Consider the following 25,806-nt stretch of genomic DNA (forward strand, 5'->3'; position numbering starts at 1 on the left):
AGTGAAACAGGGAGGAGGAAAATTGAAAAACCCTTCTGCCACCCGAATAGCCCCATTGGGGAAACAAACAGGCTTAAGTCTGCAGCTGTTGAGGGGTGCATCCCTGGAATTGAAGCCAACTAATTGAAGCCTGGAATGGAAGCCAACTAAAATCAGCATCACTTCTGGGAATGCCCCTGCCCTGTTCCTCTGTGTACTAGCATCTACTTTGTAGCTTCCCAGTGGTAGCTACTTCTGGGTTTGACTGCTGTGGAGCTGAGCAGTTCCCACACACCAGCATCTTTATTTTCTGCACTGTTGTAGGCACTCCTTATGCGGGCAACGAGCAGCTAATGCAACGAGCGGCTAATTCACAAACACCAGTTCGGCCACCCATCTGGATTGGAGCCATTAGTTTGAAACTGAGAGTCCCTGACTGGCCTATGATCACCCAGAAATCATCCATAGCAAGAATGGGGATTTGAAGCTGGGTTTCCCAGATCCTAGTTCAACACTGTAACCACTATACAAGACTGGCTCTCAAATAATATTTGGCAATCAATGCAATATAAATGTTCTACAAATGAATGAAACTTAGAATTCCTTGGAACTAATTCTTGTTCACTGATGTTAAATGTGTGCTGTATAAATAACTGATTTCCCATTTACACAGAAACTGTGCAACGAAAAGGTGGCCAATAATGTAATCCAATCAGAATTATACCATAGTAAAATAGTAGTCAAGTCCTAGCTTACCATTCATACTACATACACAATACAACCAAGTCTGCAGATAATCTTCTAGATATGTGGGCCAAATAAAACCAAAGAGGCTTATTCTGAGCTCAAGTGGAGCACTTACATTGTGCTCTCGCTCATCAGGGATTAGTTCTAGGATATATGAAAGCAATATTAATGTATTTCCTTACGGATATTTTCAGCAGCCATTTAAAACTCTTCCCAAATGACACAACTCCTATTCTAAAATAACAGTTAAATTCCAGAAACCAACTGTTACTGTTTAACTCGGTCTTCACAAAGCTGGAACTTGGACTGGAAAATACGTTCTTTGATGAGGCTTTCAGAGATAGAACTGAAAAACAAGTGTTGGTGCTAGATTCTGAAATCCATTTTAAAATTCCCTACTGGACCTTGTAGCATAACACAGATTAATTTAGAATTATTCTTCCTAAACCTCTCTTTTCTTTATCTGCTTGGGTGATGCAGAGTCAAAAGCTCTAATAGTTTTGCTTTACAGCTAATCATACAGAGTAAGAAGGCAAGCCTTCCAAAGTAGCTAGATGCTGGTATTCCAACCTGTGTTTAAAAATGCCTACTTATGAGAAGAGAAAGCGCATCTTGTCTACATATGTGGTGGAATGTGGTGGTAGAATGGATTACGCTACTTTGGACATAAAATGAGGGATCACAATTTTTAATCCTCTCCTTGATAAAATTCTTAATGTAACCAGAAACTAAACTTGGTTAGACAAGAACTTTTCTCAATTTTTTTACACAGGAATTATCAATAACAATATCTTCATACTGTCTGGAGTTGTACAATTCATTCCACCACTTCACTATTTTACCATATTGTCTTCCTGCATGTATAGCAGAGGCCAGAGGAAAAATTACCGTATTCATCACCTTTGCACTCAGTACCATATGGTGCTATTTGCCTCTTTATACAGATAGTGTTGGCAGAGCACTTTCAGGATCTACCTTACCACCTCATTCAGTTGTATCTCAAGTCAGTGAGCACTCCACAAATGTTTACCAGTCCGCAAGATGGCAATCCGTATTTAGCTATTACTTTAAAATCTTAAGGGTGATTTTCAGTTTAATGGCTGTGCTACAGTTTATACTGTGCTTGGGTAGCTTGTCAGAGCAACTGGAATTGTTTGACTTGGTAGTCTTGCTTCACCAGCAGCTTGTCAATAAAAACAGTTGGAGGAGGGAGTGTTGTTGTCAAAAATTAATTTTTTAAAAAGCCTCAAAAACTCATCCTTAATTTTATTCCAAGGGCACAACAACAAAGCTAACATCCACAGCATCCTGAGCTTGTCTTCCCTTCATGTTGTCATAACAAATCTTCTGCCAGTGATTGATGTTGCTGCCTGCCAAGGAGCTTTTCCATAGAGAGCAATGTTCTTGCCTCACCTGTGGTGGAGATCTTTCCCCTTCCTGAAGGCTCTCTGCAGTTGCCTGGTTCACACACACACAAAAGAATCTTGCCTGAAGAACACGCCAAACTAGGATGTTGTATTTCAAGGCTTTCCCAGTGGAGGATGAATGAAGCCTGTGCAAATATTTAGCCCTCTGTTTCACTTCTGGATATGACAGTTAAAATAGTTCTGTCATCATAAAATAAAAGGAGATTGCATTCATAAAATAAAAATTACCCTGCAGTATTCCTTTTCAATGTTTTGCTTTCAACACAAAAGACTTTTTTGAAACCTCCTTTGAAAAACAAATCTATACCTCTCTCTGCCCCTGAAGTTATTTTCCTCTGAGCTCATATAAATGCCCATTTGCCTCTCACAGTCCTCTCTTTATGCCCACAGATTCACTTTTGCAATTTTCCTCACACACTGATATCTCCTAGCATTATTTGTTGCTCTTGTGAGCGGAATTCAGTCCTTTCACTTCTGTTCCCAAAAGTGGATGAAGTAGAAGAGTATGTATCTAAATAAATTTTTTTAATTGCAAGTGTATATACTTGTGTGTACAAGTAGTAGTATAGGAATTACATATTAATTCCTAAGTAATCATCACCATAAAAATATCTTATTTTATTTACATTGTTTATAGTCTGCCTTTGTCACAGGAACTCAAGTCGAATTACACAAAACTAGCTAATACAATCAACAAAATGGGACATTCAATAAGCAATGCTTTAAGATCATAGAAGTCTGGGACTAACCAGAATTTATTAGAACTGAAGCACAGCATAATTCTTGGGTCTCCAATGTGGTGACACCTTTTCTGGTACCTGTCAAATGTCTTTAGGGAGTGTGTGGGGCCAAGCAGGGGCCCACATACTCTGACGGATTACTGGAGATTTTATTGACAGTGCAGGTTTTTGACTAATTACTGGATCAGTTTCTCACTGATTACTGGAGTTTTTATGGACAGTGCAGATTTTTTTAAATGTTACTTTGGCAGCAGCAGCCGCTACAGTAAAACACTGTGTTATTGAAATTAAAGTGTGGATCAGCCTCCTGTGGCAGCCATTTTATTGCTGCATATCAGAATTCCAGATGTGTCCACAAGCTCAAAATGGTTGGGGACTCCTGGAATAAATGTTAATGTGACACATTAAGTGGTGCAAGATTACATAATAGGATCCTCCTACCTATAGCAAGGTATGCACAGTAGTATAGACTGCAATCCCAGACATGTATCCAAGACTGTACAAGTGCTATACTATAACCTGTGCACAAAGCCTTAAATAATTCAGTTTTGCAGAAATGTAGGTGGGCCATCCCATAAAGTAGGAGCCACAACAGGGAAAGCATGTCTATGGACAATTCTGGATTTGGCCCAATTGCAGGTTGGCAACCTTAGAAGGCTCTGCTGTAGACTGCCCTGTGCAATAACTGCACACCAAGAAGCTTCAAGTCTCAGGGTTCCTACCCTGTTTCCCCGAATATAAGACAGTGTCTTATATTAATTTTTGCTCACAAAGATGCGCTATGTCTTATTTTCATGGGATGTCTTATTTTTCCATGAAGAAGAATTCACATTTATTGTTGAACAAAAAAGTGGTCTTGTCCCCGTCTGAGACCCCGGTTTTAGGGGTCTGTCATTCAATAAGGCTGTTAGCCGCAGGGTGATTGCTGTCCCACCCGTCTTCCAGACTGCAGGATGTCCCAGGAGTTGTTGAAGAGGCACCACCCAGGGTTTGCCTCTTCCCTAGATACCCTCCTCTTTTCCCCTCCTTCTGACTCTCAGGGCTTCCAATTCCTCCTGCCCTTCCTGGTAGCCCTTTCTTGCAGTTTCTCTCTGTTCTCTCCCTGTCTTGCTTCGTCTTCTCTCTTTCCCCCTTGCATCTCTCTCTTCTGTTTTGGCTCCCTCTCTGCTCCGTTCTCTTTCTCTTTCCCTTTCCTTCTGACTCTCTCCCTGCTCCGTTCGCTCTCCTTCCTCCACCCCAGCGCCTCCTGCTTGCCCCCAAGCTGTCCCCTCCGGCCGGACTGGCTGCACCGCCAGCCTCCCTCGTCTCATCCCCCCCCCTTTCTTGACAGCCCAGTGACCCTTCCTCCCCCTCTTGGAAGACTCGAGGGGCTTGGGCTGAGCTGTTGCTGGGCTCTGAGGTGAGCTGCAGGTCAGGGTTGCTAAGTCCTGGGAGGAGAATCCCATCTGCCCTCCCCCCAACCTGATCCAGCTTTCCATTTCCTGCATGAACAAGCACACCCTAAACCTCAAAAGTCTGTTTGCTTCTTCCAACGGGGCCTAAAAGTACGCTAATTCTTCCTACTGGCCTAAGCAGCGGTGCAAAAGCGCTGAAGATCCAGCATCGCTAGGGAGCTGTTTGGTCCCCTTCCCCACTTCAGCTGTGCATGCAGAAACGACCAGGTGCGCCTTGCAAGCCGTGCGCCCGACCGAGTGGGGAGGGACCCATTGCCCAACAAACCCCCGCCTGGGCCAGCCTTTCCAACCAACCCAAATGTGCCCAGGCCCGGGGGCAAGTTTGCAGTTTTGCATCTCCGGGCATCCCTTGCAAAAAAATGGGAGGGAGCAATGCCCACGATTCTTCCAGCGCTGCTTGCAAACCGCAGGGCGATGCTTGCAAGTTGCAACCCCCGGGGCCATTGTGGGGGATGCAGGGAAAGGCTGCAACTTTGGGGTCTTTTTGCAAGCTGAAGCTTGCAAACTTGCAGGGTGGGGGGGAAGGAGGAGGAGGTGGAGGAGAAGCGGGCTGGTAAACAAGAGGAGGAAGAAGGAGCCACCGTATCCCTGCTTGTGCTTGGTGAAGCTCCTGACCACCGCCTGGACGACCTCCCTCAGCACAACAGGCGGCCCTGTCATCATCCCTCCTGGGGAGATAGGGGCAGGAGCAGCAGCGGGAGAGGCAGCAAGGGTGGCGGAGGGGGCAGCGGCCAAGGCCCCAAGGTGAGCCCGAGCCTTGCAGGCGTGGGGGGGGGGGAGAGGAAGGCAGCGGCAGCCCACTTGCTCCTGTGCCTGGGCGCTGCCATCGCTGCCGCCGGCAAGCCCCACCAGCCAGAAACACAGGCCGCAGGACTGGGCCCCTGCGGGCGTGAACGAGTTCAAATGCGTCTGCTTGCCACTTGCTGCTCGGCCAGCTAGCTCTGGGGGCGGGCAGCAACGTCTCAAAATATTAGAAGGGGTTTTTTTAGAAGGTTTTTTTTTTACTTACTAGAAGAGGAGGAGTTTGGATTAATCACACCCACCTTTCTCTCCTGTAAGGAGACTCAAGGTGGCTTTCAAGTAGAAGGCGAGAGGGAGAGAGAGAAAAGAGGTGAGGCACGACTCTTCCCAACGCCGCACAAAAGCAGCTGTCCTTTCCTCGGTAGCCCCCCCGGGGAGGTTTACACAGCTGCCACGGCTCTATGGGAAAGAAAGGCGGGGTAAAAAGCCAAACGTTGCTGTTGCTGGTGCACTTCCTCCAGGGGCTGCTCCACAGCTTCCTGCTCTGGTGTTCTGTTCCGTGGGGGGTGCTTTATATTGATCACTTCAGCAAAACCTCTACTATGTCTTATTTCATGGGTATGTCTCATATTCGGGGAAACACGGTAGTTATCTGCATTCTGTACACAGAACCGAAATTTGTGCGTGTCTTCGCTACATATACAGAGAGAAAGTTACGAGCTGCACGGTCACTTTCAGGATAGAAATTCTGCCATGTCTGAAACGCCCCTAGCAGAGTAGCTATACTCTACTACTTCATAACACCAGACGATTATTGGATTGTTATATTCCCTTCCGCCATTCCCAGGAACAACAGAAAAACCCCTAATAATAAAAATCTAGGCCAACGCGAGGAGATAATCCCACGCCGTGTCCTGAATAGGGTCCTTTCCAGCCCCCTTTCGCTGGGCTTCCTTCTAGCGTGGCGCGGCTGAACAAAACAAAAGCCGCCTCCTCGGCGAGCGAGCGAGCGAGCGGGCGGCCTCCGCTCCAGGGTCGCCTATATTTGGGTTTTCCAGAGGCGGAGCCGCGGCTGGCGGCGGGGCGGGCCCGGGGAGGTTCTTGCTCGTGGGGAGGTGGGCCGAGAGCCTGGCTTGCTGGGCGTCAGGATTACAGCTGCGGCCGCCTGGTCGAGTCCAGGGAAAGCCTCGGGGTGGTCGTCGGCTACTTTGAACGGCGGCGGCAGCGGCTTCTTCCTCGGCCTGGGTAAGTAGCTTGCTTAAAGGCGAGGGAAGAGCACCGGAGGGGGCTTGGGCCGGAGGAGAATTATGGGCGAGTATTGCAGGAGGGCAAGTTGTTCCTGTGCCTGGGCTCCGGTTCATGGTCAAACGGACGCTGCTGCTTCATCTCCTTCCCTACTCCTCTCTGGGCCAGCTGGACTGCTGCTAGATGGGCGTCCCCTGCTGTCTGCCAGCCAGGCTTCTTGCGTGCGCCCTCTGTGCTCGGCCCCCGCTTCCTTCTCTTGGACCATGCTGAGCGTGGGGAAACCCCCTGGGCACCTGCCTCATCTTTTCTTTTCTCTTCTCTGTTCTCTCTTGGTGTACATTTCCTTGTTTCCTCTCCCAGAGTGACTACGGTGGCTTCTCGCTTGACTGTTGAACAACTTTTTTGAGATGGTATCTGGCTAGAGGCTGGTGGCTAGAGGGTACCGAGGAAACTTGGCTATGCCGTGCCCTGCAGGGCTGGTGGGCACGTCAGGATCGGCCCTGTTCTGTCTTCGGAGGCCTCTGGAGCAGTAGATGCGGGATCGTGGTTTTTTTGTTCCTCGCTGTCTGGTTTCCGGGCTGGTGATGATGGGGGGGGGGGGGCTTTCCGAGACTGTGACTGAGCTAGAAGGAATGCATCTTCAGCAACGGGCTCTGAGGAGACTTTCCCTTGGGAAATGATCTTTTTTTCGGTTGCTGCTGGCCGAGATAGTTAAGGAACTCCAAAGAGATAACTACCTTATTCTGTACGGATTTATCGCTTGCACACATTCAGCTCCCCCTTCCCTTTCCCCTTTTGCTGTCTTTTCCCATCTCTTACGGTGGAGCTTCATGCTTCAAAACTTAATCTATTATTTCCGATCGTTGAAGCGAAAGAGGATCGGTCTCCTTCATATATCATGGGGTGGTTTTGTTATTTGTGTATGTTTTGGCTTTGCTAAGGGAAACACAGGACTAAACGGCTGTGCTTTTCTGTTCAAAGTTTCCCTTGTCTCCTCCTATCTGTCATGAAGACTGTGCTAAAAACATAAACACTGCAGGATACATCAGGGGGCTTTTTGTTGACAATGTTTGCTTTTTAAAGTAGTGAATTCTGTGGCAGGCTTCAATCTACAAATGTACTAGAAAAGTAATATCAATTATGCTGTCTGCACACTGTGCTGTATGTCCAGAGAAGCCGTCTGTGTATTTTAATATCTGCCAAGTAGACTTTCATTATTTTCAAAACAGGGATCCCACTTTTATTCCAATGTGTAAGAAGGGATGCTTTAAGGGGGCTTTTATATAACTCTTTAATATATTTCAATTCATTATCTTTTGTCCTTTCCTTTTTACTCAATTTTTCTCATTTCTCCTCTTTTGTTAAAAAACAGCAACCCAAAGAAAAAAACAGCAGTGGTACTATTAAAGAATGTGTTGACTGAATCCTGACCCACCAGCTTCAGTCCCTGGTGTATCTTCTGTTCTGTATCTTCTGTCCAACTTATGCTGCTGCTTTGTGGCTTTAGAGTTGCAGTGTTTTCATTTTCAGGCTGTTCTGGGTGCTACTTGTATGATGATGTGTGAGCTGGAGCTTTGACAAGTGGAAGTTGCCGAGAGAGTCTTACAAAGCTTAGATCTAAGGCGAATGTTCTAAAATTCTCTTTAAATATACTTTACTCAGGTGGTTATAAATAACTGTAGAGTTGACCCTGGAAACATGCACTCTTTCTGCATCAGATCATTATGCTCATAACCACAAAATAAAAATTAAGCATAAGTGAAACAATATTTTATATTGGACCACCCACTTTAAAGCTTTCTTTTGGGTAAGTCTGATTAACACACTATTATATTCTAGACTGTAGACTCACAGATTCTTAAGTGTATTGACCTTTGTAATGTTTTCGTATGAAACAATAATTAGAACTAAAATAACGTTGTTTGCTAGATGACCTGTTTTCTGAGCCTTTCATAAATAAATACACAAATACTCATGCCAAATCCATACAAAACCTGTGTTAACTGCCTTTAAAAAGCAAAAATTAAATGGCACAAATACTGTAATAGAAGATAATTTGTATACCATGGCGTTGTGAAAAAATCAAGTACATGAATGGAAGTAATGCACACATACATAAATTGACAAATATTTCTTAAGGCTTCAATTTTATGCATGCTTAACTAGCAACAAGCTCTGCTGAACCCTGTAGACTCACTTTTTATGAGTAAATGAATTTAATATAATCTAGAGCTGTAGTATTCTGTTTACTGAAAATCATGGTGGTGTTTTTGTTTTGGTGAGGAATATTATCTATTTATTTGCTTAACTTAAGCACTTGCATCATAAATGAAGATAACTAGAGACTTCAAAACTTGCTATCCCATATGTTGGTTATCTCAAAAATCCTTGCATGCTTGTGTAAGAGATAAACAACCAATAAATAAAAAACCAAATTAACTGATTAGGTTAGTTAGCATGATTAATGCAAGCAGTAAATAGTGTACAAGGATATATTTATAGGTGAATGCTGTTTCAGATGGTCATAAAAAGATTTCAGGCTGATTTACTTGGGCTTGGGTAGTACTTTTTTTTAGTCGACCTCCCTGGAGCTGAGGGCCTATTTTATCCAGTAGTATTTGTGACTTGTCACAGAAACATGTATGCCTAATCCAAATCTAACTTAACCTAAATGTTCATGGCCATTATGTTTGTCAAGGCCCACAATGACTGAATAGATCAGCCAGTAGAATCAAAAGACATTTGATCATAAGCAGAGGTCAAAGACTGAGCAGAAAATTATAGTGAAGAGGTTAACCGGGAATAAAGGTGAAGAATGAAAATATAACCTTAGTAGGTAAAGCTGGAAAAATACTAGGTGATTGGCTGTCTGGGTTGATTGATGTATTTTCCTTAGTCTGAATGACATATCTCAAGGATTGGCTATTGTTTCCAACTACTGAGCCAGGTGCCATTACATCTGTTAGAAAGCACGCAGAACTATCCTTGCTTAACTATAGCCCTCTAGGGAAATGCTTGAGAAGATATTCTTTAAACTGGGATACTGGAAGCCATGGATTAAATCTTGCATAATCTGCTGGTAAGAGGAGCATTAGCAATACTATGTACCTTATACTTTTCCCTACTGATATTGTCCTGATAGTAGCAGGCTGTACAATTATGGTTGCTGCAGCACAGATGTTTTTAGAGCCTGTAGGCTTTCTTGTCCTTTATGGTGTTTCCTCTTCCAGTCATCTTCAGTCACTTTGCCTACATAGACTCTGGTTTCCTTTAACTTCTGTAAGTGGTTAAATTGGATAGTAGGAGCTCAGAGATAGAATACAGGCAACCCAGGCTGGGAGATGGTGAATAGGCTCTTGAAGCTGGGGCAGGGTTGTGCCAGCACGTTTGCCCACCCCGTCAGCAAAAGTGCCACTTACATCAGCAGAGAGGGCAAACTGAGAGGCGGAAAAGAATCCATCCTTCAGAGCTGCTTTGGCATCCAGGAAGATGTTGGTGCTTCTGGGGGCATATCAAGCGCCTTCCCAAGGGTGGAGTTAACTTTAGTCAGCTTCTCACAGGCTTTGGAACCAGAAACAGAAGGGAGGTATGTTTTAAGCTATGGAGAGATTTCAGGTGGCTGGGGAATTTCTGGTGTTGCTGTCTCCCCACTCTGCCTGGAAGGTCTCTGGAGGTGGTGCAGTAGAAGCATTGTCTACGGCTGCTTGAGCTTTGTTAAGTGAGTTGAAAGACAGGTTGGTGGGCAGGAAGGGAGGTACACATGGGCCCAGAGATTGACAGAAGAGAGGAAGAGGCTTTCTCTCAAACCCCCCCCCCCCCATTTGTAATCCACCTTACCTCATGGTATGCACATTCCTGTTTTTCCTCTCAATATTTAAAAAAATGTGAAAGAATGAACAAAATACAGGATTGCTACAAATGGAGTAAGGAGGAATGGGGAACCTGGTAGTAGTTTGATCTCTAGATAAGAAGCACTCAGCTATTAAGCCAAGTGTTCTGTGTTTAATGTTCATGCTGACCTTTTTGGAACATTTAACATTAGTGTAACTGGCTCATAACAATAATTGCGTGATTCATAGATATTTTATCTTTAACTCTGTGGTTAAAACTCTCTCAATGATATTTAAATACAGCTATAAACCCTGCTGCCTCTGCCCCTACCTGCAAAGGTGAGTTAGGGTGACTGGAGAAAATGGTTTGTCAGGATGGCTTATTACTTTTCGATAAGCCCCCTTGAGGTTTGTCTGGGGTCTCTCTTCTATCCTTTAGGTGTGTTTGTATTAAATGCCTTCAAATCGCTACCAACTAATGGCGATCCTCCAAAGCCCTTGGCGATCCTCCTGAGTCCTTCGGCCCTTCGGGGGAGGGCGGTTTATAAATACAATCAATCAATCAATCAATAAAACATCCTATTATTCCTTTATAAAGGAAGTCATCGTCCTCAGTTTGCAAGACCTGAGCAAGGCTGTCAATAATAGGATGTTTCATGTTGGGTTTTGCTGTTTTCTTGCTGCCTTCCATTTTTCCTAGCATTATTGTCTTTTCCAGTGACTCTCATCTTATGATGTGTCAAAGTATGACAGCCTCAGTTTAGTCATTTTAACTTTTAGGGAGAGCCCAATTTGTTCAAGAACCTACTAATTTGTCTTTTTGGTGGTCCACAGTATAAATAAAATTTGTATCCACATTTGAAAGAAATCTGTGTTCTTCCTGTCAGTTTTCTTCATTGTTCAACATTTAGTGACATATCCATTCACTTAAGAGTCTTTTCTAGGTCCTTCATGGGTGCTTTTCCCAGTCTCAGTCTCCTCCTGATTTTTTGGTTGCAGTCTCCCTTTGGTTGATGATGGAGTCAATGAATAGAAAGTCTAGAACAATTCCAGTTTTCTCATTATCGCCCTTAAAATTGAGTCATTACATAGTAGTCATTGCTTTTGTCTTCTTGATGTTTAGCTATAGTCCTACTTTGGCACTTTCTGCTTTAATTTTCATTGGTAGTTTCAAGTCTTGGTTGTTTGGTTTTCCATATTTGTCAGTACATTCTTGTTAAGATTTTGATGGACTCCAATGTCATTGGCTTGGAATAGCCCCACTGATATCCCATCAGCTCCTGGTAATTTGTTTGTTCAAATTGCTCTCAGTGCAGATTTCACTTCACTTTCTAAAACTGTAGTACCAGGCCAAATATATTCTTCTTACTTGGCCTTTTAACATGGGTTTGCTGTTTTAAACTGGTTTTTATATTCTGCTTCAAGCTTTAGGACTGTTTTATAAATGACATTTTTGTGTTGTTATTAGGCTCTAACTTGTTAGTAGTTGCTAATTATTGTGGCTTGTTTGATTTTTATGCTGTTTTATTATTTTTACTGTATTGTTTTACTTGGGGAGCTGCCTTGAGCAGGTTTCTGGAGTGGCAGCACACACATTTTCTAAATAAATAAACATACTTGGTTAATAAATATCAAACTGAGGCAGGATTGAAGAGTACTGAGAAAAAGCCTAGAAATGGTTATGGGGATAGAGATGAAAAAAAAAGTAGAAATGTTGAATCCATTGGAGGCTGTTCTTCTTTCTTCCCTACCCCTTTCTCAAATTGGTTACATTTATTAAATTTAAAACTGAGTCTGCAATATTTGTTTTTCAGAGGGCATAGGGAGATGTGTGTTCTCCTGGAGGCGATCTCAGGCATCCTGGATGGGTGATTTCCAACCTATGCTCAGGGAGGCAGGACTAAATGATGTCACTTCCTGTGATTGGTTGGACTCTCTCTCTCCTCGATCCCCAGAATTGTTCCTGCCTGAGCAGGGAGAGCAGTGCTTGCTTAGGACTCCAAGCCCTGGACCTGCTAAATTCTTCTTCCTCTTCTCTCAGTATTCCTTCGTGAGTTTTGTCAACCCCGTTTGTCTTCCCTGTGTCTTTGCTAATACCGGAGGCTTTTAGAGCCCGTTTCTTCCCTGCATCCAAGCCTCCTAAAAGGGATCCATGGCTGATCAGCGTGGCTTCACATGCCCGCCTCCCTTTCTCTCCTCTCCCCACCTCGGACTTCCTATGGGAAGTCAAGGCGGAGAGCATCACTAGGGCAGCAACCTCGCCGAGGGTCTGCAAAGGAGCCCTCCCACCTCGGACGCCAGGCCAAAGCCCCTCGGGCCCCCCCCCCCCCTCCCAAGCCGCGGCTGTGGTGAAGACAGGGAGGCAAAAAGGCCAAGGCCCTCTGCTGACAAAAGAGCTGGAGCCCAACGCGAGCTTCTAAAAGCGGCCACAGCAACGGAGCACCAGCGTCCCACTCTGGGACTTGGCTGGTGGAGCTCCCCCCCAGGCCCCGCAACGAGGAGGATCCATCGGAGCCATTTTGCGCGCCAACAGAGGCGCGGGAAGAACGCCCTGAATCAGAGGGGGCGGGGCGCCATGATCGCGCTGCGGAGGGGAGCGCACAGACTCCAGCCTCCGGGGACTCCTCCCCCCTCTCCAATACCAGGCAAGATCGGAGGGAAAAGGAGAGGGAGGGCGCCTCTCAGTCTGACTCTGTTACCAATCCTCCTGAGCCTTTTTCCTGGGCAAACACCTCCCCAGAGGCCCTAATGGGGTTATTTAGGAAAACTATGAGACAAGAAATAGTTCAGCATGACAAAAACAAAAAAGCCAAGCGCAAACAAAAACGCCTCTCTCAATCTAAAAGAACACACAGACATAGCCATCCATCTAGTTCCTCCCCCAGGTCACTTAGCCCTCCCCACACCAGCTATAGGGATCCCCTTAACCTCCCTGAGGAGGAAGGTGCCAGCGAGGGAGAGCTTGATGAAACTTCAGACCATTTCTCTGATACAGAGGAAGCTCAGGAGGAAAATAAAGAGCAATGCGTTAGATTTTTCAAGAAGGAGGACCTCCCCCCTCTCATGGCAAAGGCCATCTCCGCACTGGAATTGCAGGACCCGGCGGATGCCGAGGACCCTGAGGGCCCCTCCACTTCCAAAAAGACAGTTAAGGGAGTCCCTAAAGGGAAGAAGGGTATGTTCCCTCAGTCAGAGGAAACCTCAGCGGCCTTCCCTCTCCCTGAATTCTTCGAGAGAAGGATAAAAAGAGAGTGGCTCAACTTAGACGCCAGTAAGAGCTGCCCCTCCTCCTTAAAAAACCTCTATGTTCTTCCAGAGCACATCCATAACATCATTAAGACCCCCCTAGTCGATGCCCCGGTCGTGGCTCTCCAATCAGGGGGCCTCGTCACCAAGGACGGAGAAGGGACTCTGAGGGATCCGATGGACCGCAGAGCGGAGGACTTCCTCAAGAGGGTTCACGATAGATTAGCCCTATCCATCAGGGCCCTAGCCCCATCCTCCACCATGGCTAGAGCCACCATCGTGTGGCTGCGTCGCCTCCTTCTCATGCTCCCCCCAGAGGCCCAAGGTCTGCGTGAAGGGGTAGAAAGGATCTTAGCCGCAGTTTGCTACTGGGCAGACTCCACCTTTGATGCACTCACACTAGTATCACGTGCTCTGGCACTAGGCACCGTGATCTGAAGACAAGCCTGGCTGAGGGCATGGTTGGCCGACTTCCACTCCAAGCAGGTGGTCTCCACCTACGATTACCATGGCTCTAGACTCTTCGGAAAGGACCTAGATGCTGTTCTTGTAGAAACCAAAGGGAACAAGAAAACCATGCCCAGGTACGTCAGATCTGACCAAACATCATCTTCCTTTAAACCATACACCACCTTTCGTTCACAGCGCGCCCTCGCCCGTGCACCCAGGGACGGCAAGCGCTGGTTCCTACAGCAGCAACAACAGCCACAACAGCAATTCCGAAGACGTGGCACCTTCTCTAGTTCCTTTCGTCCCTACAATCGTCAACAGGGCAGAGGAGCCAAACAGTTTCAACCTGACAGGGCCTCCAGATCCTGACTACATTCAGATCCCAGTCGGCGGCCGCCTTCAACATTTTCACCACCTGTGGACAGGCGACCATGTCGATCAGTGGACCAAGGAGGTCGTCACCTCAGGCTACCTCCTCGAATTCTCCAGCTTCCCAAGGTCCCGATTTCGAGCCTATCCATCCCAATGCAATCCGGACAAATTAAAAAGAACCCGAGAGGCCGTTCAACACCTACTCAAGATTCAGACCATCGAACCGGTACCCATCTTGGAACGTTCCTGCGGTGTTTATTCACATTTCTTCACCATTCCCAAGCGGAACGGAGACTGGCGTGCCATCCTAAACCTTCGATATGTGAACCGCTTCATCCGTCTGCGTCGATTCAAAATGGAAACCCTTCGATCCATCGTGGAGGCCCTCCGCCCAGACGACTACCTAACTTCACTGGACCTTACGGAGGCCTACCTCCACGTCCCTATCAACCCCCTACACAGACGCTTCCTTCGGTTCGCGGTGGGGCCAGATCACTTCCAATACAGATCTCTTCCGTTCGGGCTAGCCACTGCCCCCCGAGTTTTCTCGAAGGTACTCCTTGCACCCATCATGGCCCTTCGGGAACGGGGAATCCACATTCACCCGTACCTCGACGACATCCTGGTACGCTCCAACTCCAGACAACAGGCACTACAGGATCTAGAGATCGTCATGAACACACTGCGCCAACACGGCTTCCTGGTAAACCTCCAGAAGAGCTCCCTACACCCATCCAAACGGATGGAGCATTTAGGGCCCATAATAGACACTTCTCTCAATCGCCTATTCATTCCTCCAGACAAAATCTCCACGATCCAGAAGCTTGTGACCAGTCTCCTTCCCGCCAACAGAGCTTCTCTCCTACAACTGGCAAAACTCACGGGACTGTTCATCTCAGTAATAGACATGTTGCAATGGGGCAGGTTCCATGCACGGACACTACAACTTTTCCTTCGCCCCTACCAATACCTCATTATGCACAAGAGGGATCGCTCTCTACAGATTTCCATAGAGCTCCGCGCCAGCCTTCGGTGGTGGGCCCATCATCAGAACCTTTCTAGAGGGAAAGTTTACCTCTACCCACACAGGCTCCAGATCTTCACCGACGCCAGCCTCAGCGGCTGGGGAGCATCGCTACAACAAAACTTCACCCAGGGTGTTTGGACAGCGAGCCAGGCCAAACTACCAATCAACGTCCTGGAGATGAGAGCCATTCTGCTGAGCCTCCAACACTTCCAGGCAACCCTCCAGGACCGTCATCTACTGGTCAGAACGGACAACATTGCCGCCAAGGCCCACATCAACAATCAGGGCGGGTCCAGGTCCTGTCGACTTCATCGGGAGGCTACGGCCATCCTGTCCTGGGCGGAGGCTCACCTCCTATCATTGTCAGCGGAACACATACAAGGAACCCTCAACACGCAGGCAGACTGGCTCAGCCGTCAGTCAATAGTCGAAGCAGAGTGGCAACTACACCCCGAGATATTCCACAATCTGACTCTAGAACTAGGGAACCCCACTCTGGACTTGTTCGCGTCACCGCTCAATTCCCAACTGCCTCGCCCCACTCAGATATTTCCATCCGAGGCTCCAGGGAATGGATGCTCCTAGTTTTCCCGGGCCGGCTGCGAACTACTTATATGCATTCCTCCGGGTCCCTCCCCCTGCTACCACGACTCTTCAGAAAGATATGGCTAGAGAAAGCAGAAGTCATCCTGGTAGCACCGTGGTGGCCGAGACTGCCATGGTTCTCTTCAATACTACAGTTGGCAGCATCTCCACTGCTTCGATTACCCACGCCCATAGACATGTTGTCTCAAGGCCCCATCGTCCACCCCAAACCAGGGTGGTTCTGTCTGACCACCTGGCTCTTGAACGCCAATCACTAGCGAGCAAGGGCTATTCCAGCACAGTGATAGCCACCATCATCGCGGCTAGAAGACCATCCACCACACGTATATATAACTCCTCTTGGAAGGAATTCGTCTCCTGGGCCGAAAACAGTAAGGTGGACCCTCTCCACCCTTCCATCCCCCCTCGACGTACTCTTATTCTTACAGCGTGGCTTCGAAAAGGGCCTCAGGAGCTCTACACTTCGCAGATATCTAGCAGGCCCAGCAACCGTGTGGCCTACCTTCCACGACGTACCAGTCACCAGCCCCCCGGACATTCTAAGGTTTCTTAAAGGTGTCTCCCAGAAACAACCTCCTGTGGTGCACAGATTCCCAGCCTGGAGGCTTAACACCATGTTGTCAGCCCTAACCAAGCCTCCCTTCGAACCAATCCAGTCCATAGGTCTCAGATGGTTGCGAATGAAATTACTATTTCTCATCGCCATCACCACTGCCAGGAGGATATCAGAAATTCAAGCTCTTTCAATCAACTCCCAGTTATGCATCTTCCACAAAGACAGGGTGGTCATGCGTCTCGACCCGACCTTCATTCCGAAGGTCTCCTCTACATTTCACCTCAAACAGGAACTCATTATTCCGACTTTTTGTCCTTCTCCTTCCCATCCCAAGGAAAGACTCTGGCATCACCTTGATGTCAGAAGGACGCTCAAGGCATTCATTATCCGTACCGAACCTATCAGAGTCGCTCTTCATCAACGTCAACGCACCTAACGCTGGGGCCAGAATGTCCAAGGCGTCCCTCAGCTACACGCTTAAAATCTGCATCACCGAAGCATACAAGGCCTCCAACATTCCGGTTCCCCCTGGCATTACGGCCCACTCTACAAGGTCCGCGGCAGCCAATGCTGCCTTCAGGCGTCTCATTCCCCTAGAAGACATATGTAGGGCAGCCACATGGTCCTCTGTCACATCCTTCATTAGACACTACAGATTAGACACCATGTCAGCTAATGAGACAGCCTTTGGCACCAGGGTGCTAGAACATATATTCGGAGACTAGACACCCACCCGGTAAAGGGACACTGCTCGGGGAGGTCCCATCCAGGATGCCCAAGATCGCCTCCAGGAGAACGGTCCATTGGTACTTACCCTGAAGGGGCCTTCTCCTGGATGGCGATGAGGGCATCCTGGCCCTCCCTGAGGTCTTAGTCTCCATCATACAGCATCGAGTTATTGTTAGTATTATAGTTGAAAGTTAGTTGTTCTTGGAGTCCGCCATAGGCATGTTGGTCCTATGTTCTGTGTTATATTTCTATGTTACTGTCACTATTCCTGTTTATTCTGAGATCTCCGTACTACTTCACTGCTAAGCCATTCGGATTCTGGGGATCGAGGAGAGAGAGAGTCCAACCCATCACAGGAAGTGACATCATTTAGTCCTGCCTCCCTGAGCATAGGTTGGAAATCACCCATCCAGGATGCCCTCATCGCCATCCAGGAGAAGGCCCCTTTAGGGTAAGTACCAATGGACCGTTCAACCCGGCAGAGGTCCCCTTTTCTAGCAGTTTAAAGTGTAGAAAAGTGTGTCTAGTTCTGCTTGTACTGTACTTGTTTATAGTATTAAGGGCTGTCAATCTGATATCTGAGAGTTACACTTAAGAATAGTAGTAAAGTTTTTGGTAGCTTGTTGTCATGTACACCAAGGATCATGCATCAAGGAGCAGCAGTGGCATAGTGGTTAAGAGCAGGAGTATTCTAATCTGGAGGAACCGGGTTTGATTGCCCGCTCTGCTGCTTGACCTGTGGAGGCTTTTCTGGGAAATTCAGATTAGCCTGTGCACTCCCACACACACCAGCTAGATGACCTTGGGCTAGTCCAGGGGTCTGCAACCTGTGACTCTCCATGCTGGCAGGGGCTGATTGGAATTGTAGTCCATAAACATCTGGAAAGCCACAGGTTGCAGACCCCTGGGCTAGACACAGCTTTTTGGAACTCTCTTGGCCCCACCCACCTAACAGGGTGTTTGTTGTGAGGGGGGAAGGGCAAAGAGATTGTAAACCCCTTTGATTCTCCTACAGGAGAGAAAGGGGGATTCTTCTTCTTCTTCTTCTTCTTCTTCTTCTTCTTCTTCTTCTTCTTCTTCTTCTTCTTCTTCTTCTTCTTCTTCTTCTTCTTCTTCTTCTTCTTCTTCTTCTTCTTCTTCTTCTTCTTCTTCTTCTTCTTCTTCTTCTTCTTCATGCTTTCTAAAAATCAGTCCCAGGTAAGTGTGTACATGCTTACAGCCACAGTGCCCTGAGACACGATGATTCCTATGAAATCCATATGTCATTTGAACATTTAATATATCATTGTAATATTAACGACTTGACTTTCTTCTTGTAACTGGAATCAGTAGAAGTACGTTTCATGTGCTGGTGTATATTTTTATGAATATAAACCAGTTTGGCTTTTCTTTCATATGTTGCAGGAGATGGAGGAATCTGAATTAGACAAGAATTTGGCATTGGGCTTGTCTACAGCGTACAGCGTACAGGAGATGTAATGACACAATACTACAGATGCTTATGCAATTACTACATGATCAGAAAAAATTTTGAGGGATAATGCTAAAACACCTTTAAAACCTTGCCTTTAAAAGTATCCATCTGTCTCATAGTTGCTGGTGTTTTTCTCCTACCCACCTCTACATGGATGAAAAAAGCTACTCATTCAGGTCACCCAGGGCTATGAAATAGTTGTTTATAAACCAAGGATGAGCCCCTGTGTATTTAAAAAAAAACAATTTTAAGATTAACACCCTGTAAAGGTAGCAGTAATGATTGCAAATGTAGAGACATTTCAGGGGGAAAAAAGGACTTTGGGTAGCATTTTGTTTGCCGAAGCAAATAAAAAATGGTGGCTGATATCTGGAGATGGCAAATGAAGGAATTGTGCGTGTATGTGTGTTTGTGTGCACATGTGTGTGTATGAGAGAAACAGCAGTGGGAAAATCTGGCATGAGGGGAAGAAAACTGGAGACAGAACAGGATGGGAAGGAGATGTGGAAAGGAGGCGTAACCAGGAAGGACCCAGATGTTGACTCGGTGGGCAAATGTGATAAGTAACAGGAAGACCTTGTGGTGAGAGAGTGATAGGCTGAGCAAGTGAGTGAGCACAAAGGAGGATAAAGTGGGGGTGTTAGTGGAGAACCACAATACTCTCTAACTTTCTCTGATATCTAAATAAAGTATTATTGAAAAAGTACATTAAAAAGCCTCAGTATCCACACCCAGGTCAGAGTTATGTTAACATGATTGTAAATGTAAATGGAAGAGTATTTTCACAGTCTAAGATGGGAATGTTAGAAGCTATTTTAATTAGCCCATGAATCCCATCTTCAAAAAAAAAAGAGGGGGTAGCCAGACACCGTCCACATTTTTAATGGGTTCTGTTTTTATGTAATTAGTATTTAAATTATGTTTTAATGTATGTTTTAACCTGTTGTGAACCGCCCTAAGCCCTCAGGGGGAGGGCGGTATATAAAACTAATAATAAATAAATAAAATTGCCGAGATGTTAGTTTAGCCACTGTGGTGTCTAGTTCGCCAGAATTTGTTTAGGTTTCTGAGGACTGTAAAAATTCTTCCTCAGGGAAAATATAAAAAAACCTTTTCTCTCCTCTGCAATGTTCTGTATAATGTTGTAAGTTAATGTTATTAGCCATATAACATTTCACTGCACCTCTCTGAGTTATAAATAGGGTTAAACCTTCCACAGTACACATTATTTCAGGTTGTGGAACTGGACTTGAAACTGGCTAGGTAGTGTTCTATACACCTCTGTACTGTTTACCTTTTCTGAAGTGTTTTACCAGTGAAGTCAGGAGAAATATTACCGGAATGCTACAACGCAAGAAAAAGTAATACTCTGCTGATTCAACTCCACCCCCCCTCCCCGGCCCCTGGCCCAACACAGCTTCTTACCTTGGAGAAATGTTTCTGGATTGTGACTGATAATCTTGCACTGAAGTCTGATTAGTATAGCCTGCCAAGAATACATTACTGTAGTCCAGTTTTTATTCCCTTTCATCTGCTATGGAAACAAATAGAAGGTTGTGCATCTGGAGTACTCTATCAGCCAAACAAGTGCAATGGAAAAATGGGATACCTAACACAAATACCTACATATCCTCTGTTTTATTCTCACGTTCAACCTATTGCTTATTTCTATTGTACATGTTTGTCTGAATGTGGTGTTTTTATCTTTGTAGACAGACTCTTAATGTTTTGTTACATGCTTTTATCCTTTTTTAAAGCAAATTTTATACATAAGAGCACATCTTTTTCTTCTTCTTGGGCTGTATTCATCTTGAGGGGGTTAGCACTGACATTTTCTTCGCCAAATAGCTCAATTTGGGGCATTTTCAGGGGTAAGGTTGACAGCATGCATGTCTTCAGCAATGCTGTCCATCCACTATTTCTTTGGTCTTCAACGTGGGTGGTGGCCACCAGTGTCAAAGTTTAGGGCCGTTTTTGCAACAGAAGTCTCCTCTAGGCGCATAATGTGCCCGTACCACCGGTGCCGGGTTTCCCTCATTTTCTTTGTAATTGGTGTAATTCCAAGTCTTTGCCATATGACTTCGTTTGTAACACGATCGAAAAGAGTCAGGCCAAGCATCCACTAGAGCATCTTCATTTCCATCATATGAAGAGTCTGTTCATGTTTCGGAGTTGTTGGCCAATATTCTGTTCCATATAGGACCACAGGGCGGATAACTGTGGCGTACGCTTTTGCTTTAAGATGTTCAGGTATTCTTTTATCACACAGGACTTCTGTGGTTTGCCGCCACTTCATCCATTCTGCATTAATTCTAGATCGAGCATCTGGTAGGGTATCCCCATCTGCTGAGACCCAGGGATCCGAGATATTTAAATTGAGTGCCAAGTCCTGGCCATTAATTTGGATTGTTCCATCTGTTTCAGGGCCACATTCAACGTATTCTGTTTTTTGTAAATTTAGTTGTAATCCATAATCAGCCAATCTGTTGTTCCACTCATGTGATTGTTGTTGAAGAGCTGCATGTGATTGGTTAGCAAGAGCCTCTGTGCATGTGATTGGTTAGCAAGAGCATTTGTAAATCAGCTGTTACTGTATCCATGCAAAGAATAAATAGCAGAGGTGAAAGTGCTGAACCCTGATGAATGCCAACAGTTATAGTGAATGGTGGTGAAATTCCTGCTGGACATTGAACTTGACTGGTGGCTTTACAGTACAGTAATTGTACCCATCGAACATACTCTTCAGGAATTCCATGTGACTGGAGTTCTTGCCATATAAGTGCACATGGCACTCGATCAAATGCTTTTTTGAGGTCTAAAAATGTCATATGCAATGGTTTCTTTTTCTCCGTGTGTGTTTCCATTAATAGTCATGCAGCGTGTATGGCATCAGTGGTTCCGCTTCCTTTAACAAAACTGCATTGGTTAGATGTGATTGTTGCATGGTTCCTGAGCCTCTGATCCAGTACCATTTGAAAGATTTTTATGGCATGGCAAAGTAGCCTGATTGGTTGATAGTTGGAGCATTTGCAGGCATCTCCTTTCTTTTTCAAAATGGGTATAGTTGGGCTTGTGGTCCAAGCTTCCAGAAGTTTGTTTTCTGCAGTAATGTGGCTGAAAAATGATGCTAGGAATGTGGCACATCTTGACTGGGATGTTATCAGGGCCAATTGCCTTTCCATTTTCTTGATGGATTCCTTCACTTCCATGACTGTCATTTGTGGAACTGGGTCGAAGATAGGAGGACAGCTCATTATGGGTGGATATGAGAATTCGTCATTGCTGATATTAGAGAAATAGTCACACCAGTGTTGCAGGATGTTTACAGATTTGCTCAGCATCTTGCCATCAGCATCCCTGACTTGGAAGACATAGCCAATATCTTGTATCTGTTGTTGGCGTGATTTGGCAAGACGATATACCATGTTCACTCCTTCTGAAGTTTCCAGTTTGGCATACATCTGTTGGAAATTGTTGTCTTTTGCTGTGAGTACTGTTTGCTTTGCTACTGATTTCAGCAGTCTATAGTGTTCCCAATCAGAGTGTAGTTGAATGTATTGTCGAAGGCTTTCACGGCCGGAATCACTTGGGTGCTGTGTGGTTTCTGGGCTGTATGGCCGTGTTCTAGCAGCATTCTCTCCTGACGTTTCACCTGCATCTGTGGCTGGCATCTTCAGAGGATCTGATGTTGGGAAAGCAAGTGGAGTATATATCTGTTGGAATGTCCAGGGTGGGTGGAGAAACCTTGTCTGTGAGTAACAAAGAAGGCAACCAGGTCAATAGTTGAGGGCATCTGAATAGAATTATGAGTAACAATGAAGACTATAGCATGGGCGTAACACTGGAGATAGCAAGGTCACTGGTGGGAGCATCTGAATAGAAGTATCCTGGCCTTTGTTTCTTTTGTCTATGGTCATCCTGTGTTTGTGTGGAGCTGGTTTGACACTGTCTTGACCCTAGTATTTTTCAACACTGGCAGCCAAGTTCTGTTCATTTTCATAGTTTCTTCCTTCCTGTTAAAATTGTCCATGTGCTTATGGATTTCAATTGCTTCTCTGTGTAGTCTGACGTAGTGGCTTTCAGAGTGGTCCAGAATTTCTGTTTTTTCAAATAATATTCTATGTCCAGGTTGGTTTATCATGTGTTCTGCTATTGCTGATTTTTCTGGCTGAAATAGTCTGCAGTGCCTTTTGTGTTCTTTGATACGTGTCTGTGCGCTGCGTTTGGTGGTTCCTATGTAGACTTGTCCACAGCTGCATGGTATGCGATAGACTCCTGCAGTAGCTAAAGGATCCCTCTTATCCTTTGCTGAACATAGCATCTGTTGAATTTTCTTAGTGGGTCTGTAGATTGTTTGTAGGTTGTGCTTCTCCAACAGATATATACTCCACTTGCTTTCCCAACATCAGATCCTCTGAAGATGCCAGCCACAGATGCAGGCGAAACGTCAGGAGAGAATGCTGCTAGAAAACGGCCATACAGCCCAGAAACCACACAGCACCCGAGAGTGTAGTTGAGTTTTTCGCCATTTCAGGAAAGCTTGTTTCTTTTTCCTACCCTGTTTCCCCGAATATAAGACAGTGTCTTATATTAATTTTTGCTCACAAAGATGCGCTATGTCTTATTTTCAGGGGATGTCTTATTTTTCCATGAAGAAGAATTCACATTTATTGTTGAACAAAAAAATGAACATTTATTATATACTGTACAGTAGTTGTCATCACAAACCAGCATAACTAGACAAAATGTGAATCCTATCAAGAATTTGTGCCAGCCTCACTTCCTATCTGGGGTGGTCTTGTCCCCTGTCTTGAGACCCCCGGTTTTAGGGAGTCTGTGATTCAATAAGGCTGTTAGCAACAGTGTGATTGCTGGACCACCCGTCTTCAAGACTGCAGGTTGTCCCGAGAGTTGTTGAAGGGGCACCACCCAGGGCTTGCCTCTTCCCTAGATACCCTCCTCTTTTCCCTCCTTCTGACTCTCAGGGCTTCCACCCCCCCTCTTCCCTTCCTGGTAGCCCTTTCTTGCAGTTTCTCTCTGTTCTTCCTGTTCATGCTTCGTCTTCTCTCTCCCCTTGCATTTCTCTCTCTTCTGTTTTGGCTCCTCTCTGCTCCTTGCTCCTTCTCTTTCCTTCTGACTTTCTCCCTGCCTCGCTCACTCTCCTTCCTCCACCCCAGCGCCTCCTGCTTGCCCCCCCAAGCTGTCCCCTCCGGCCGGACTGCTGCACGCCGCCAGCCTCCTTCGCCTCATCCTCCCCGCTTTCTTGGATACAGCAGCCCAGTGACCTCTTCCTCCCCTCTTACTTGGAAGACTCGAGGGCCATTGAGCTGCATGACTGTTGCTGGGCTCTTTTGAGCTGCAGGTTAGGGCTGCTAAGTCCTGGGAGAGGGGAATCCTGTCCGCCCCTTAATCCATCTCCTGCATGAACAACCACACCCTAAACCTCAAAAAAGTCACTTCCTTGCTTCTTCCAACGGGGCCTAAAAGTGCGCCGCCAATTCTCCCTACTGGCCTAAGCAGCGGTGCAAAAGCGCTGCAGAATCCAGCACCGCTAGGGAGCCGTCTGGTCCCCCTTCCCCACTGCGGATCTGCATGCAGAAACCGACCCAGTGCACCTTGCAAGCCGCGCGCGCCGACCGAGTGGGGAGGGACCCGTGCCAAAACAAACCTCTGCCTGGGCCAGTCTTTCCAACCAACCCAAATGTGCCCAGGCCCGGGGCAAGTTCGCAGTTTTGCATCTCCAGGCATCCCGGCAAAAAAAAAAAATGGGAGGGAGCAATACCCACGATCCTTCCAGCGCTGCCTTGCAAACCGCAGGGGCGATGCTTGCAAGATTGCAACCCCTGGGTTGTTGTGGGGAGGTGCAGGGAAAGGCTGTAACTTTGGGGTCTTTTTGCAAGCTGGAAGAGCTTGCAAACTTGGCAGGGTGTGGGAAGGAGGAGGGAGGTGGTGGAGAAGCGGGCTGGTAAACAAGAGGAGGAAGAAGGAGCCCCTGCGTGTGCTTGGTAGGAAGCTCCTGACCACCGCCTCCTGACGACCTCCCTCAGCACAACAGGCGTCCCTGTCATCATCCCTCCTGGGGAGATAGGGGCAGGAGCAGCGGCGGGAGAGGCAGGCAAGGGTGGCGGAGGGGCAGCGGGCCGAGGCCCCAAGGAAGCCTCGGAGCCTTGCAGGCGTGGGTGAGGGGAGAGGAAGGCAGCAGCAGCCCACTTGCTCCTGTGCCTGGCACAGGGGCTGCCATCGCTGCCGCCGCATGGTCACCAGCCAGAAAGAGAGGCTGGACTGGCCCTCGAGGCGAAGAGGCTTTAAATGCCCACTTGCTGCTCGAGGCCAGCTAGCTCTGTGGGCGGCTTAGCAACACCGTGCAAATATTAGAATTTTTCTTTTAACTGGCTTCAGAAGAAGAGAGGAGTTTGGATTAATAAACCACCCTTCTCTCCTGTAAGGAGAGACTCAAGGTGGCTTTCAAGTAGAACAGGAGGAGAAAGATACGTTGACCACGGAATCTTTTCCTCAATTCAGTAGCTGCTCTCTTTCCTCGGTGGCCCGAGGTTTCTTTCTCTGAAGGAAAAGAAAGGCTGCGGTAAAAAAAGTCAAACGCTGCTGTTGCTGGTGCACTTCCTCTAGGGGCCGGGCCCACAGCTTCCTCAAGGCTCTGGTGTTCTGGTTCCGTATGGCAAACAAAAACTTTGCTACGCCTTATTTTCGGGGGGTGCCTTATATTGATCACTTCAGCAAAACCTCTACTATGTCTTATTTCATGGGTATGCCTTATATTCGGGGAAACACGGTACTAGTTGTACTTTCTTACTCCACCACTATGTCTGCTTGTCACGATATTGTTTTCCTGGTTTTGTTTTCCCCACAGTTATCTCTGCTGCTTGATGTATCTGCTGCACTGCTTTGTTCCACATAGCTTCCACTGACTGGTAGGAGTTCACATTGAAGTTGGCAAGAGCGGTAGCCAGGTTTTCACTATGCTCCCTAATTTTCCACCATTTAAACCTTGCGGTCCAGTTGTTATTTTTCTCTTCTGCTTCAACTGGTTCAAATAAATGTCTAATACTAGAAGCCAGTGATGGGGTGCTATATTGTCACAATAAACCACCTTTGTATTCTTGACTAATTTCAGGTCTTCTTGTTGCACCATCCAGTAATTAATTTGAGTGGCATGGTTGCCACT

General features: G+C 46.4%; 1 protein-coding gene and 1 pseudogene across 6 annotated transcripts in view; one reads left to right on the forward strand and one right to left on the reverse strand.

Annotated features, from left to right (window-relative positions):
- Window positions 1-4,948: 4,948 nt before the first annotated feature.
- PAM (peptidylglycine alpha-amidating monooxygenase) overlaps window positions 4,949-25,806 on the forward strand; it is a 220,633-nt gene continuing 199,775 nt past the window's right edge. For 5 of the 6 annotated variants that reach the window (XR_007245071.1, XR_007245072.1, XM_048503651.1 and 2 more), the window contains exon 1: window positions 6,184-6,333. The gene's annotated coding sequence lies outside the window, so the exon portion shown is untranslated. Of the gene's footprint in view, window positions 5,092-6,183; window positions 6,334-25,806 lie in introns of those variants that run through there. The other variant, XM_048503652.1, reaches the window with a different exon arrangement.
- LOC125436982 lies at window positions 20,494-22,048 on the reverse strand (annotated as a pseudogene).

This window comes from Sphaerodactylus townsendi, linkage group LG07 (genome assembly GCF_021028975.2).
Source record: "Sphaerodactylus townsendi isolate TG3544 linkage group LG07, MPM_Stown_v2.3, whole genome shotgun sequence".
Taxonomy (NCBI): Eukaryota; Metazoa; Chordata; class Lepidosauria; order Squamata; family Sphaerodactylidae; genus Sphaerodactylus; species Sphaerodactylus townsendi.